The sequence below is a fragment of the Chiloscyllium plagiosum genome, unplaced genomic scaffold (assembly GCF_037043375.1).
Source record: "Chiloscyllium plagiosum isolate Xiang-an unplaced genomic scaffold, Cpla_swu_hap1 HiC_scaffold_25, whole genome shotgun sequence".
Lineage (NCBI taxonomy): Eukaryota > Metazoa > Chordata > Chondrichthyes > Orectolobiformes > Hemiscylliidae > Chiloscyllium > Chiloscyllium plagiosum.
The window spans coordinates 18,445,375-18,460,314 of record NW_028270163.1 but is presented as its reverse complement, the minus strand read 5'-3'; the positions used below and the strand labels follow the sequence as shown (position 1 = coordinate 18,460,314).

Here is a 14,940-nt window from a genome sequence, read left to right as displayed (position 1 = left end):
TCGGAGGACAGAGGACAGCTCTGGGCTTGTTTGTCCAGCCAGAGAAGTTAAATCTCTGGAGCCACATACAAATTTGTGGAGCACCAATGGGAGGATGAGAAATGTGTGGACATCTGATGGACGTTCCTGAAAATGAAGAAGCCCAGTCTCTACACAAGCAGGAGAACATCTCAGGCAAATTATTTTAGTTATTATTATCAATTGCTTATTTGTTTAAAAAAACAAATTTTGTCTCTTCCAAGAGTAAACTTGAGATAAGTTTAATAATCAATCATTTCAAGTAAGTAATAAAATACAAAAGCTGGAAGAGAGAAATGTAGAATAATGTACTGATCATCAGATTAGGGTGTTTATGTTACTAAGATTCAGGTTGAATGGTCATTAGTGTTTGTTCAATATGTGGACGACCTGGGGATTTGGACTGTGCTTAGTGTCACTTTATATCTTAGTTCAGTTTGTTGCTGTCAATTCCATACCTGGCAGTGACTTTGAGTTCCTTCTGGAGAAGATCAATAGTAAAGTTTGGAGATTGGCAGTGACCAACTAAATAATGGCCGACTTGATCATGTCTGTTCTCTGTTGACCCCAGACCACTTTACGACAGCACTTTTCATGGGTTCAGGATGTTGTAATCTATTTAAATGCAATGTATTAGTTATGTAGATATGGTTGGTGTAGGAAACACAGCTGCCAATTAGTGCACAACAAGATCCAATAAACAGCAATTTGATAATGGTCGGCTTGTTAGTTAGTTGAGCATCAGTTAGGATACCAGGGAAAGCTTCTCAACACCGTTTCTGTACAGCACTGAACTATGAGCCTATTTTGCATTCAAATCTCTGGAGTGGGACCCTGTCTTGAGATAGGGTCAAGTTTGTAACAAACTGAGCCAAAACCAACACTTATAGAGTGGAGAGGCACAAATAGAACTGTGCTTTGTACAGAATAGTGTTAAAGTATTGTTGATGATAAGAAAAACTAGGTGGAATGATTTATTCATTTCTCTGTGAAACTCAAGACTGAATCTAGCTTATAAAGTGAGAGAGTAGACGAAGTACAGAAGTTTGGCAAGAAATCTAAAATATTTGCAGCTACAATCAAGTTTACTACCTTGGTTATTAATCCATCAACAAATCAGAACATTGTTTTTTCTTGTCTAAAGAGAAATGTAAACACACTATCTCTGTCATAGCTTGCCATGATCTGCTAAACTACCAACTTAGAAATTAAACTATGAAATTAAACTGTATGAATAATCACCATGATCTCTAAACAAGTAAAACTCCCCCTTCCATTACTAAATCAGCAACAGTGCAGTATGCAATTGTCTACGGGAAGTCCATCACCTAAACTGGTGCAATTACTGGAAGAGTCTGTGCTTCCAATAAGAACTTGGCTGTAATTTGTGCAACATCTGTTTGTTCTTCCTCATTTGGCTCCAGACCCGCCCTTTTTCATATCAGTCGAAAATCTTCCAAACAGTATTTATTTCAAAATTTTTGAGGTGGGGTAGATTGCCCTATCTTAAGCGCCAGCTTGATTTTTCTGATTTCTCAGAGCATTAACCACATGGTTTATTAATGAAGTCACATAATGGATAATTCTATGAGCCTCATTATTAATTTATAAGTTTCTCTTCGAGTCGTTGCTGCTCGCTGAATCCTTAAAAGATCTCCTCCCTCTCCTTTCAATCCAACTCTGGTTTCTTGACATTGTTTTGGACTTCAGCTCTGATTTCCCAATGTGCTCATCCATTTGATATCCATGTTCTTTCTACCTTGTGCGTGTGTATGTGTGTTTGTGTGTATGTGTGTGTTTTTGTATGTGCATGTGCGTCTGTGTATGAAGAAGTACAGCATATCATTTCAAGCTGCAATTTCAGCCATCTCTCTTGCAAAGACCCATGAGGTTTCCTGTCAGCAATGTAGATCTATCCTTACAAAATGCACTAAAGCTTTTCAACTCGGTCTATGTCAAGTTGCATTTAGCAAAAGAATGCCTTGATATCAAAAGAAATTCGAACCAAAATTCAGAGCTATTTAATTTCCAGCTAGGATTGCAACTAAAGACACAAAGATTGTTTAGTCCTTAACATATGGATTGTTTTATAACTATTCTCAAATTAACTGAAGAAAGAAGTACTCGGTTAGCTAAACGATCGCTCATATTTCTTCTTGCAAAACCAATAAATGGGAATGATGATCTATTAGTCACCACAGGCGCTTGCTATGACTTCAAGAGAGCTACTCATTTGCAACAAGCCAATAAAAGGAAATTTTAACCATAAAATAGTGAGTGTGGGTTGATGAAAGAGTGGTGGCTAAATTGTAAAATATCTGATGGTAATATCAACTTTTGTGGAGATGAGTAGGCAATCAAATTACTCTGAGGATCTTATATGGCCCTTTAAATATTGTAATGAGACCAGGAGCCTCTTTGTTATTCAAGTTTTGAGTTAAATGATGGTTTTCCCATCATTGAGAAACTCAGCAGCTAAGACTAGATAAGGGCTGCTGGATGTGTGAGATAAAAACCCTTACTCATACCTGCCTGATCTAAAGTACTTGACTGGGCCAATCTTGTGATCAAGCAGCACACCTCTTTCCTGACCTTCCACATGAGGCCTCTTTCCTCCCACACTCAAGTCTCCAATCATTCCCACGTCTTTGAAGACCATCACTATGCCCATCTCAGATCTGGCAAGCGTTTTGGACAGTTCCAGGCACTAGGCCATCAGAAGTTCCAGTTTCCTGGGCAATTCCTTTGGACTCAGCTACGTTGGGCCTTCTGCAAGGTCCTCATACCCAACTCATTCGTGCACCACTGCAATGACCATCTTCCAATCAGAAAATTTGTACCCAAGGATTTACCACCTAATCCAGGCTGCTATTGCACTGGAGGAGAAAGTGAGGGCTGCAGATGCTGGAGATCAGAGCTGAAAATGTTTTGCTGGAAAAGCGCAGCAGGTCAGGCAGCATCCAAGGAACAGGAGAATCGACGTTTCGGGCATAAGCTTCCTGAAGAAGGGCTTATGCCCGAAACGTCGATTCTCCTGTTCCTTGGATGCTGCCTGACCTGCTGCGCTTTTCCAGTAACACATTCCAGCTGCTATTGCACTGGAGTACAGTTCTGTCATAGCTTTTTGCCTTGCACTTGATGGGACAGGTCTAAGAATGCCAAATTTCAAAGTGAGCAAAGCTTTATATTGCATGAGAAAATGGTGCTTTTCAATTGGCAAGTCAACTCTGATAAATTAAGGCATTGCCATGGAAAATGGACTAGGGCTTTTATTTAATTAAAAAATGGGCAAGTTGCCTCGACAAATTCCTTTTTCCTGCAGAGAATGGAACCCTGCATGTGAATTATATGCATCTTTTGGCAAGCATAAATGAGTCCCTTTGTGAGTCAAACTGATGAAAATGACATGAACAATCAGGATCAATCTGCTTTTTTTTCTGATTTCTTTCGGGGCTGGGGCGACGAGGTTATTTCAGCTTTGGTTGTGTTGATATCTCAGGCTATTCTGCCTATATTTTCATGGTTCAGGCCCACTGATACGATAGCTCAGATAATGAAAAGCTTAAGGAAATAACCTGGAAATGGATCTTCTGATAGAGATGTGACTATTTCCTTTGGCAGCTTGTGCCATTATTGGATTGTCCTTAGCAATAAAAATTATTGATATACTACCTTGAAGACCGGTGGTCTTTGTAGTTTGTGTAGATGGGGGCTAACTCAGGCTTTGCCAGAGAGCATGAGGTATCTGAATAAATGCTCCTTAATCATGAAATCACATCCTATCATCATGTCCTGAGATCATTGCTCTGTATCACTCTCTGCTCACATCCATATTCTGCACTCCAACCCTCCTTCTCTATTGGTCATTGGAAAAAATACTTCCCCAATTCATTTACTACGATCTGAAGTCCTTACCTAGAAGACCTCCATCACCCCAGTGCCAAAGCAAAACCATGCAGCATGCCTCAATGCCTACAGCCTGGTGGCTCTGGCATCTACAATTGTGAAGTGCTTCACGAGGTTGGTCATGGTTCACGTCAACTCCAGATTGCCTTCATCCCTTGTAATTTGCCCACCGATGCGGTGGTTCTATGGCAGATGCCATCTCCCTGGCCCTATGCTCACTTCTGGGACATCCAACAACAAGGATACTGTAATGGAAAATGAACATTTATTGTGAAATCTATAAAAGCATAATCGATTCAAAGAAATAAAGGCCTGACTTTGCAAAAGCATTTGCAGACAGACAGAAAAATGTACTGACAGTAAGGAATTACAAGGGCAGTAAGCTATCATATCAACTGTCAAGGAATGAGAAAAACAACTCCATATGTGGGAAGGAGCTTGAATGATCCAAGCTCCTGGCCTTGAGATGTGATAAGGAAAAGCAAAGTATAGTATAAAGAGAGTATGTGAAAGTTGTTAAGTGCCCCTTACATAAGGCATCTTGCCAATGGATCAGGTCGACTCTGCAGAGTCTGAAAATAAACTTTTTCTTTGCTCTTGCTAGCATTTGAGTCGAGTCGATTTAATTTCCATGACAGATATCTACATCAGGCTTCTACTTATTAATGTTAGCTCTGCCTTCAACACAATAATTGCAAACAAACTCAACTTCAAATTGGGCTCCCTCTCCACAACTGGATTCTTGACTTTCTGACCAACAGACAGACCACAGTCAGTAAGAATAGGTGACAACACCTCCTCCACAGTAATCCTTAACACCAGTGCCCCACAAGGTTGCGTACTCAGCTCCCTACTATATTGCTCATACGCTTACAACTATGTGGCCAAATTCTACACCAACTCCTTATGTAAGTTTGCTGACAACACCACCTTTGTAGGTTGGATCTCAAACAATGATGAGATGGAGTTTAGGAAGGAGGTAGACTACTTAGCGACATGGTGTAAAGACAAAATCTCTCCATTAAAGTGAGCAAAATGAAGGAGCTGGTCATTGACTCCAGGAAGTGAAGTGGAGGGCACTGCATCAGTGGTGTTGAGGTGGTGATGGTTGAGGGTGTCAAGTTCCTGGAGTGACGATCACCAACAATCTGTCCTAGTCCACCCACATTGACACTATGGTCAAGAAAGTACAGCAATGCCTATATCTCCTTAGGAAGCAAAGGAAATTCTGCATGTCCATAAAGATTTTTAAGAATTTTTATAGATGCACTTTAGAAAGCATCCTATCTGGATGCATCACAGCGTGGGATGGCAACTGTTTTTCCCAAAACCGCAAGAGTCATGACCAGCCACCTCCAATCCACTGACTCTGTCTATACATCCCGCTGCCTCGGGAAACCAACCAACTCATCAAAAACCCGTCCCACCCCCGTTGTATTCTCTTTCACCCTCTTCTGTTGGGCAAAAGATATAAAAATTTAATACATGAATGAACAGTTTCAAGAAAAGCTTCTTTCCTGCTGTTATCAGACTTTTGAATGGACCTCTTTAATGTTAATGTTGATCTCTCTCTGTAACTTCTCAGCAGCTATAACATTGTATCCTGCACTCTATTTTGTTACCCTGATGTACTTGTATATATGATCTGTCTGTAAAGCATGTTAGACAACACCTTTCACTGTGCCTTGGTGCACGTGATAGTAATAAATCAAATCAAATGAAACTGCATTTTCAAAATGCCAGCTATCTAGGCTTTGGACTTATGTTCATCATAGGATTTCAGCGGCTAGCTTCATCCTTGCCTCTAGCTATGATGCCTGATCAGACCATTACTCATTCTTAAACTCTGGCAGCTCCACCTGGTAAGGATTTCATCTCTTCTCCCTGAAGTCGAAACAGCTTGATTTGAAAGGATAAGTTAGATAACTGGTTTAGCATTCACAGTCACCTCTGGCTAGGTAATAAGATATGAGTGGATTTGCTCTCATTGACTAAAATTATTAATTGCTCCAGGATCTTCTTGGAATTTCTTTCTTGAATGCATATTGTCTTCTCAAATCTCTTTCAAGAGTCGTCTATCCTCCTCTCTAACAATAAGTGTGACGTGCTTATGGATTTCATTCCCACTATGATCAAAATCACATCCTTTTCTTCCAGTAGCCCACTGGACCAAACTTTTTTTCAATGGTCTGTGATGAGATGTGCCTTTTAGAGGGTTTGTTCTGTCCTATTTCTCTTGAAGAGGGCTGTTGTAATCCTGGTACAACAGGATTATCTGCTCCATGTAAAACAGAGTAAATAGCTTTGGAGTTTTTATTGGACAAAGGAAGCATGTACAGGTGAAGTCAGGCTCATACAGATGCAGGGCTTTAGTTTTGGTTTCAGTTGTTGATGTTGGGGTTTTGGAACTGAAGCTGCTAGATACAGCTCTCTCTCTGCTGTTGCAAATGTGTGAGGTCTCTGTCTGCTTTGAGACTCATTCTGTTGGTGTTCCTTTCTCCTGGACTGGAGGAGATAGTACTGAGGGAAAACTGTTTTGCCTTTGCCAAGTTTATGGGATGCTGTTCTACTTGATGAGTAGTAGTTAAATAATTTATTATTTTGTTAAGTTTTGATAGAGCTGAAGTCCTGCCAATTTTTCTGTTTGTATTTAAACTGTGGTGTAAGAATAAAATATGTTTTGCTTAAAGCTTGGCAGTTTGATCAATCAAATCACATCTGGAATGCAATGCCCTACTCTTGCCTTTAACTAAGATAAAAATTAGGGTCTAAGCTATCACCTTGAGGAGGTTTGGTCTGGTCCATAACAAGTCCCAATGCCGTAGCTATAAACTCTCATTTTTCTCGAGGTTCTTTGCTGTTGTTCCTCATACCTTCCAAGGAGCAAATCTTATCCATTGGACTTAGCTCCTGCTCACTCCGTTCTATTCCCACTAAACTGCAGCCCATCCTTTCATGGATGTTAATGGATCTCTCTTTCTTCAGGTGTCTTCTCACATGCCTTCAAATCATCACAGATCTCCTCAAGAAAACAACTCTGATCACATTATCCTTTCCAGCTGCCAGCTCATCATCCAACTCCCTTTCCTTTCTGCATCCTAAGCATGTTGTTCCCCCGAAGTCCATTACAATCTTTTCCAGAACACTATGTTTGAATCCTTTCCAACAGGTTCCCTTCCCTACTGAGTGGCTCGTATCAACGTTAAATGTGCCAGCTTGTGTGACTGCAACAAAGATAACTTTCCCCTGTGCAGTTACTGCACAGCCTCTGATATGATTGAGGAGAAAGTGAGGTCTGCAGATGCTCAATCAAATCCCTCGAACTCAGCACCGCCTTCCTAACCTGCAATCTTCTTCCTGACCTCTCCGCCCCCACCCCACTCTGACCTATCACCCTCACCTTGACCTCTTTCCACCTATCGCATTTCCAATGCTCCTCCCCCAAGTCCCTCCTCCCTACCTTTTATCTTAGCCTGCTGGACACACTTATCTCATTCCTGAAGAAGGGCTTATGCCCGAAACGTCGATTCTCCTGTTCCCTGGATGCTGCCTGACCTGCTGCGCTGTTCCAGCAACACATTTTCAGCTCTGATATGATTGACCACACTCTCCTCTTCCAATACATCTGCATTGTCATCCAACTGGATGAGTGGGATTCTGCCTGCAAAGTTCCATGCTTACTTATTTAATTGTAGCCAGGAAATCACTTGTAATAGCTTCTTTACCTGAACCTGCTCTTCTCACCTTTGGCATTCCCCCTTGGATCTATCTTTGGCTCCCTCCTATATCTCATGTACTCGCTGCCCACTGGTGACATCTCCTGGAAGCACAATGATGATTTTCAAATGTATGATGACAGCTCCCAGCTCTCCCTCACCTCCACCTTTTATTGACTCCTCCACCACAATTCAATTTGAGTTGAAATTTCCTCCAACCAAATATTAGGGAAACAAAAGCCATCATTTCAGGGCACCCCTCCAAACTATGTTACCTTACAACTGACTTCACACTGTGCCTGGCAATAGTTTATATAACATGTTGCTGGAAAAGCGCAGCAGGTCAGGCAGCGTCAAAGGAACAGGAGAATCGACATTTCGGGCATAAGCCCTTCTTCAGCCTGACCTGCTGCGCTTTTCCAGCAACACATTTTTAAGCTCTGATCTCCAGCATCTGCAGTCCTCACTTTCTCCTAATAGTGTATATAAAGCTGGTTTACATGCAAACTTGGTGTTACATTTGACTCCGTGATGACCTTCCTGTTTAGGTCATGTCAATTATATTATTCAGTTAAAGGAGAATGAATGATGGGTTTCAGTTGATTGTTAAGCACATATAACAAGGGGCTGCTGAGTGGGGTGGTTGCTCGGAGACAGAGATTTGTAACACTGCCTCCTGTGAATAAACCTACTATCAAAGGAAAGCTCTGTGTATTGTTTCCTATTTTAACATCTGGCTTGGATCTGTTTAACTCTTCTGACCTTGTATTCATGATGATTTTCAACTCCATGACATCAGGCCTGACTCAGTTCATCTGTTGCTGAAATCTCCAGCCATGTCTTTGTGACCTCTCAACTTGACCATTCCAGTGCACTTCCACATTCCTCTCTGCGTAAACTTGAGGTCATCCAAAACTCTGTGACTTAACTCTCACTGACCCTAGTTTCCTTATCACCCCTATTGCTGCAGCTGTGCACTGGATTCTGGTCAAGCTACATCTTGATTTTTAACCTTTCATTTGTGTTTTCAAATCCCTCCTAGGCATCAATTCTCCCTATCCTTGTAATGCCCTTCAGACCTGTATTTCTTTGAGATATCTGTATTCCTCTAATTCGGGCTTTTCAATCATTCCCAGTTTTAACTACTTCATCACTGGTGACCATGCCAAGGCTAGAATCCTGCCAACACACCACATATCCTTTTGACTTCAGTCTCCCCATTTAAGACACTCTTAACAACCTCCCTTGTGGATTAACTTAATTTTGCTTGGCTTCAGATTTTGTTTTACAATGTTTCTGTGAAACGCAGTGGGATTTTTAAAAAATTCGTTTTTACATAAATACTGGTTGGTGTTAAATATAATCATGTCTACCCATTTCTGATGGACACAAAAGATTTCAGGGCATAATTCGAAGAACAAGGAAGTTTTCTTTGTGTTCTCAGCTTATATATCCCTTGGGTTACATCATGAAAATGGATTACTCTTGCTGTGTGCAAATTGGCTTCCATTTCTCTACCTTACATCAGCAAAACTACCTTGAAAGAAACTAATTGGGTGCAAAGTACTTTGAGCTGTGCTGAGGTGGGAAAAATACTATACCAATTCAAGTTTTTTATTTCTTAATAACAAGTCTTTTTCAAGCAATCAAAAACCAATACCTACTTTCTAATAAATTTATTTCATTGAGCTGTAGCACACTTGTCTGCAGGGAAACTGTATTGATTATAAGTAATTAAAGATTACTGCACTTTGAATATTGCACAGTTCTGTGAGGTACACAACCTTAACAAGTGTGGATGTGCCATACCAGGCAATACATAATGTAAGATTAGACAATACGGGGAGCATTTACAATTGGCTTGTCACAATTCTTAATAGGCATTAAAGGGTGTAATATAGAAGTTGTCCACTGTTAAAATGGAGTCACATTTTACATGACCTTCTCCTTTAGGACATGTTTATTGTGCCTATGAGCACGAGCTGGAACACAGTACTGTAGGTCAATGTCACTACGCAGTGACAGAGTAGCAGCAACAGTTGCCTGTGACAAAGGTGGTGTTGCTGATATAACCACACTGTAAAGGCACGCACTGGGTGGAAACAAAGTATGGGGCGCTTCTGTGGGATCTTGGCTAATTGATGCAGCACGGTGGCTCAGTGGTTAGCACTGCTGCCTCACAGCTACAGGGACCCGGGTTTGATTTCAGCCTTGGGTGACTGTCTGTGTGGAGATTGCAAGTTCCCCCCAAGTCTGTGTGAGATTCCGTCAGGTGCATCTGGTTTCCTCCCACAATCCAAAGGTGTGCTAAATTGCCCATGGCTTTCAGGGATGTGTATTCAGTCAAGGGTAAATGTAGAGTATTAGGGTGGGATTCTGGATTAGTGGTGCTGGAAGAGCACAGCAGTTCAGGCAGCATCCATGGAGCTTTGAAATCGACGTTTCGGGCAAAAACCCTTGATGAAGGGCTTTTGCCCGAAACGTCGATTTCGAAGCTCCTTGGATGCTGCCTGAACTGCTGTGCTCTTCCAGCACCACTAATCCAGAATCTGGTTTCCAGCATCTGCAGTCATTGTTTTTATCTGGGTGGGATACTCTTTGGAGTGTCAGTGTGGACTTGTTGGGCCAAAGGGCCTGTTTCCATACTGTAGAGATTCTATTCTATTCTACGAAAATGCTACCTTCCTTCTGAGGATCCAGTTTATCGGCTGCCCCCACCCTGGACTTGATTGACATGAGGTAGCTGGGAGAGAGGGTAAGGGGAAGAGGCTGAGGGAGGGTGTGGGGCTAGTTGTTACTTTTGAAAACTAATTACCGTGAAGTAAAGGTGGGCAGTCAGTATGCACGCAGAGGTCACTGTATACAGAGCGTGATGACATTGACAGATGGATCTCAAACCTATTGGGGCCAGCTGACATCACCAGATATTCTTCGATTTTTTTAATCAATCTGCTCCAAGATGTTATTACACATCTCTGGAATGGGGTGGGGGGGGGGAGGGGGATGGAGAGGGGGATGGCGAGGGGGAATGGTGGGGACTTGAACCTGGGTGTCCTGGCTCAGAGGTAGGAATACTACCACTGCACTAATACAGCTCTACCACTAACTTTATCTATGCATGCACCAGCAGCCATTTCTATTAGCCGATTTGGCATTCGGGATTAGTACTCTGGTCTCTTTAATGAAACAATATATTATTGTTATGAATAGATTTATTGTAGGAATAATTTGAGCATAATTGTCAAATGTGGTCTATTTCTAGACTGGCAACTGCTTGTTAATGTTTTTGTTCAATTTGAGCCAGTGAGGTGCATGACGCTTGTTTCCTTTCTGCTGTGAATAAATTTAACATGTTACCTGTTGATTTAATGTAATGCAGAAGACTCCATAACCTGGCAACCAAGTAAGAATCATTGCCCATTGCTGTGCTGCTCTATTCTTAAGGCTACCGTGAATGTATTCATCAGACAGCTGAACTTCTATCTCTATTTCACTGCTGTTACTCCTCACTGGGGTAGCTGATGGAAAATCAAATTCTGCTTTTTAGATTACATTACGGTGTGGAAACAGGCCCTTCGGCCCAACAAGTCCACACCGACCCGCAACCCACCCATACCCTTACATTTACCCCTTACCTAACACTACGGGCAATTTAGCATGGCCAATTCACCTAACCTGCACATCTTTGGAGTGTGGGAGGAAACTGGAGCACCCGGAGGAAACCCACGCAGACACGGGGAGAACGTGCAAACTCCACACAGTCAGTCGCCTGAGGCGGGAATTGAACCCGGGTCTCCGGCACTGTGAGGCAGCAGTGCTAACCACTGTGCCACAGTGCCTCCCAGTTTAACAATTTTTTAATAACACAGAATTCTCCAATTCACCTGCCTTTTTGATCCAGGTTGACAAAGTGCACAGACCGGGTTGCTGCGTTTAACAAGAATTAATGTTTATTACAAATAAGTAAAAAAAGTAAACAGTTTATGAACTGTTGGCTCTAAAGGTACAGGGTCTCCCTGATTCAAAAATACAACCCACTATGTGGTTTTAATTTTTAAATACCTGACGCCTAAACATTGCTTATACTCACAAATAGCTGCTTTCCATTGCCCTGTACTGTGCTCTGACATGCAAGCAGACTCCAAAATGGAATCTGTTCACAACCTGGGGATTGCCTATAAAGGTAAAGTTGCTATAGTCTGACCAGCTCATAGAGCAGATCTCTCATTAGAGAGAAAAATGACTGATGGCGGTTTAATCTGAAGGTCAGCACATCTCAGATGAGGGGAGAGGTCACGAAGGAGACTCCATCATAGTAACCTCAGCCTGTGTGGGAATTGAACCCACACTGTCAGTATCACTCTACATCACAACTAGTTGAACAGCCAACTGAACTACATATACTTCCTGATGCAGGGCTATTGCCCAAAATGTTGATTCTCCCACTCCTCAGATACTACCTGACCTGCTGTGCTTTTCTAGTACCACACTTTCAACTCTGATCTCCAACATCTGCAATCCTCACTTTCTCCTGAGCTACATATAACACTACTAGCTAAAGCTCTAACCCCTTTATAAACTCTCACTTCTGCATGTGTACTCACACACAGACACACACAGAGACACACGCACGCACCATGCACACAGATGCACTCATGCACTCACATAGACATCACACTCACCACACACACACGCACACAGAAAACTACACACACACGTGCACACATGTGTCCGTGAACGCATACACATATACACATACACACACATATCATATTATGGACAGTGGGCCATTGGGAAAACACACCTGTGGTCTCTGTTCACAGGGTCTGCTAAGATGGTTCTTGTGTTGATCAGATACTGCTTCTCTCTCTTCCTTCTCTTGATGCTTCCATTGGTTTCTAGAAGGCAAAGGGTGGCTGCTTCATTGTTCTGAATGTCTCTGAGTTATTAATTGAAAGTCACAATGAAGTAGTAGTCTAGATCTTGCTGATGTTGATGACATCAACACTATGGCATTACCCATTTACTTCCCATCTCCATACTCTCCCAGTCATACACACTGCCAGTGGTCCCTAATAGTCTCCTTTGACTTACATTGAGCTGATCCTGAGACTGCTGTTGCTCCCTTCTCCCTGACTGACTTGGATGGCGAGCCCTGACTGATGACTGATCAGACCCCTGACACATCTCTGTGTAGCTCTCTGACGAACTGTAGAGTGTTTGATCTGGAGATACAGGGCTGACTGTGGCCCACTCTCAGGACAGTGATGACACAGACCGCCTGTCTTTGAGCATGCTGAGTGGCTGAATGACTGTGTCCAAGTCCTTAGACTGACAGTGGACACTGCTGTTAACTTACTGTGCTGCTGCCCACTGACTAAAGGTTATCTCCCTTTAGTTGACTGAGTCTCTGCTTAGACTGCAACGTGGCCTTTTACTAACTACAAAATGGTTTCTCAATGCAAGTAACATAAAGTAACATAATATAATGGCTTCAGGCTGTAAAGTATATGCAGAATGGTTACTGCCTGTGTCACAGACACATGTGAAGACCTCACACCCCCAGGGAGGCATCTCTCGGTTCCGCGATTGGTCAAAGAAACAACAGGAATATGGTCTGCTTCAGCAAGATTTCACAATTTATTACAACACCGGGCACAGGTTTGTCCAGTAGCACAGAAGTTAAAAGCTTCTGTGTTACTGGGAGAAACTGCGCAATTCACTTGGAACAAAGGCAATTTTTATATGTTTCTTAAGAAATAGTGCAGCCTTAAATGCAGAGTAAATCCAATAAAGTGCAACAAAATGACATAATGGATAGCAGGTTAAGCCAATGATATTTCCTGGGAAATGAAATTGTTTACCACCCATTATATCTTCGCACTTGCATTTAAAGGTTAGCTAGGATGGTTAGTAATCTCCTATCTAGCTTAGTTAATTCCATACTGTGAAGGCTCCATTGTCTGCGTAATCTTTTGATTCAGTTAGCTCAGCAATGCAGGAATGCAGCATTTAGCAAGGTGAGCAGCCATTTTAAACACAGTGTTAATTTACAGCCTGAAGCCATTTTATTATGTTACTTTATGTTACTTGCATTGAGAAACCATTTTGTAGTTAGTAAAAGCATACATTAAATGGTTGCTCCTGACAACAGCCTAAATCCAGATTTTAGATGCTCACTTGCTGTAGGTGTGGGATTGACATTGCATTGTGCCGGACAGTAACATGTCCATCCACTTGATTGATGGGGGCTGTTGAGAACTGGCTTTGTGTCCACAATCAGTAACGTGAAAGGCAGAAATACTGGAGCCTTTACCCCTGGCTGAGGTGACAAAGGGCAAAAGACAAGGCAAGACAGAGATGCTATAAGTATGGAAGTACACACAGAGTGAGTGAACACTAAGAGAGCAAGGGAAGATCTCTGAGATAAGCCCTGGTCAAATCCATGAGTTCGACATCTAAAGTGTTCTGGCAGCAGCATTATAATGAAAGGTGCCAGTGCACTCTGGGTTCCAATATTGTGATGCAAAATGAGATTGTAAGTGGGTTGGAGATGTGCCTTGAGGGTGTGAGGCTGGTATGTGGATGATGCCAACCTCTTTGCACAAGGTTTGCATGCACTTGATGTCTAGATTAGAGTGGTACTGGAAAAGCACAGCAGGTCAGGCAGCATTCAAGGAGCAGGAAAATCGATGTTTCGGGCAAAAGCCCTTCATCAGGATTCCTCATTCCTGATGAAGGGCTTTTGCCTGAAACATTGATTTTCCTGCTTCTTGGATGTTGCCTGACCTGCTGTACTTTTCCAGCAACACTCTAATTGTGAGAAAAAATTTACTAACCCACGATAGGCCCACAAAAGCAAATTGGCCAAATTGTACCAGGACACCCAGAATTCCCGAGCAGCTCACAAGAGGGTTAGACAACACACAGACAATGGAATACGCTTTAAGCTCTCATGGACATGACAGAGATCTTAAAGCCCTAAGGGCAGTTTCACAGCCCAGCAATACCAAAGCCACACAAAGAGCAGGTCAGACGGAAAGGCACCACAGGACAATGGAAGCACTTCACCATTTCAGAAAAGACTTTAACACCTACCTGTGAAGATGAATGGAACCACGATACTGTCAGCATGTTGCATTGTGTGAAGGAACAGGACATTCAGCCGATAAACTGTTTTCCAATTAGCATCCTTGCAACTAAATTACTCAATTTCCAGAAACATTGTAGTTTCCCATTTCTTAATCAGTGTCATTGTGCAGCATTACTATAAAACTGGTCTCATCCTCAGCTCTGGGAA

General features: G+C 42.2%; 1 long non-coding RNA gene across 1 annotated transcript in view; it reads right to left on the bottom strand.

Annotated features, from left to right (window-relative positions):
- Positions 1–12,497, bottom strand: part of LOC148145288 (uncharacterized) — a 30,549-nt gene extending 18,052 nt beyond the window's left edge. Inside the window, exons 1-2 of the long non-coding RNA XR_015761389.1 lie at positions 12,445–12,497; positions 477–633 (exon numbers count right to left, since the gene is read on the bottom strand). This is a non-coding gene — a long non-coding RNA (uncharacterized LOC148145288). The remainder of the gene's footprint in view (positions 1–476; positions 634–12,444) is intronic.
- Between the last annotated feature and the right edge of the window lie 2,443 nt (positions 12,498–14,940).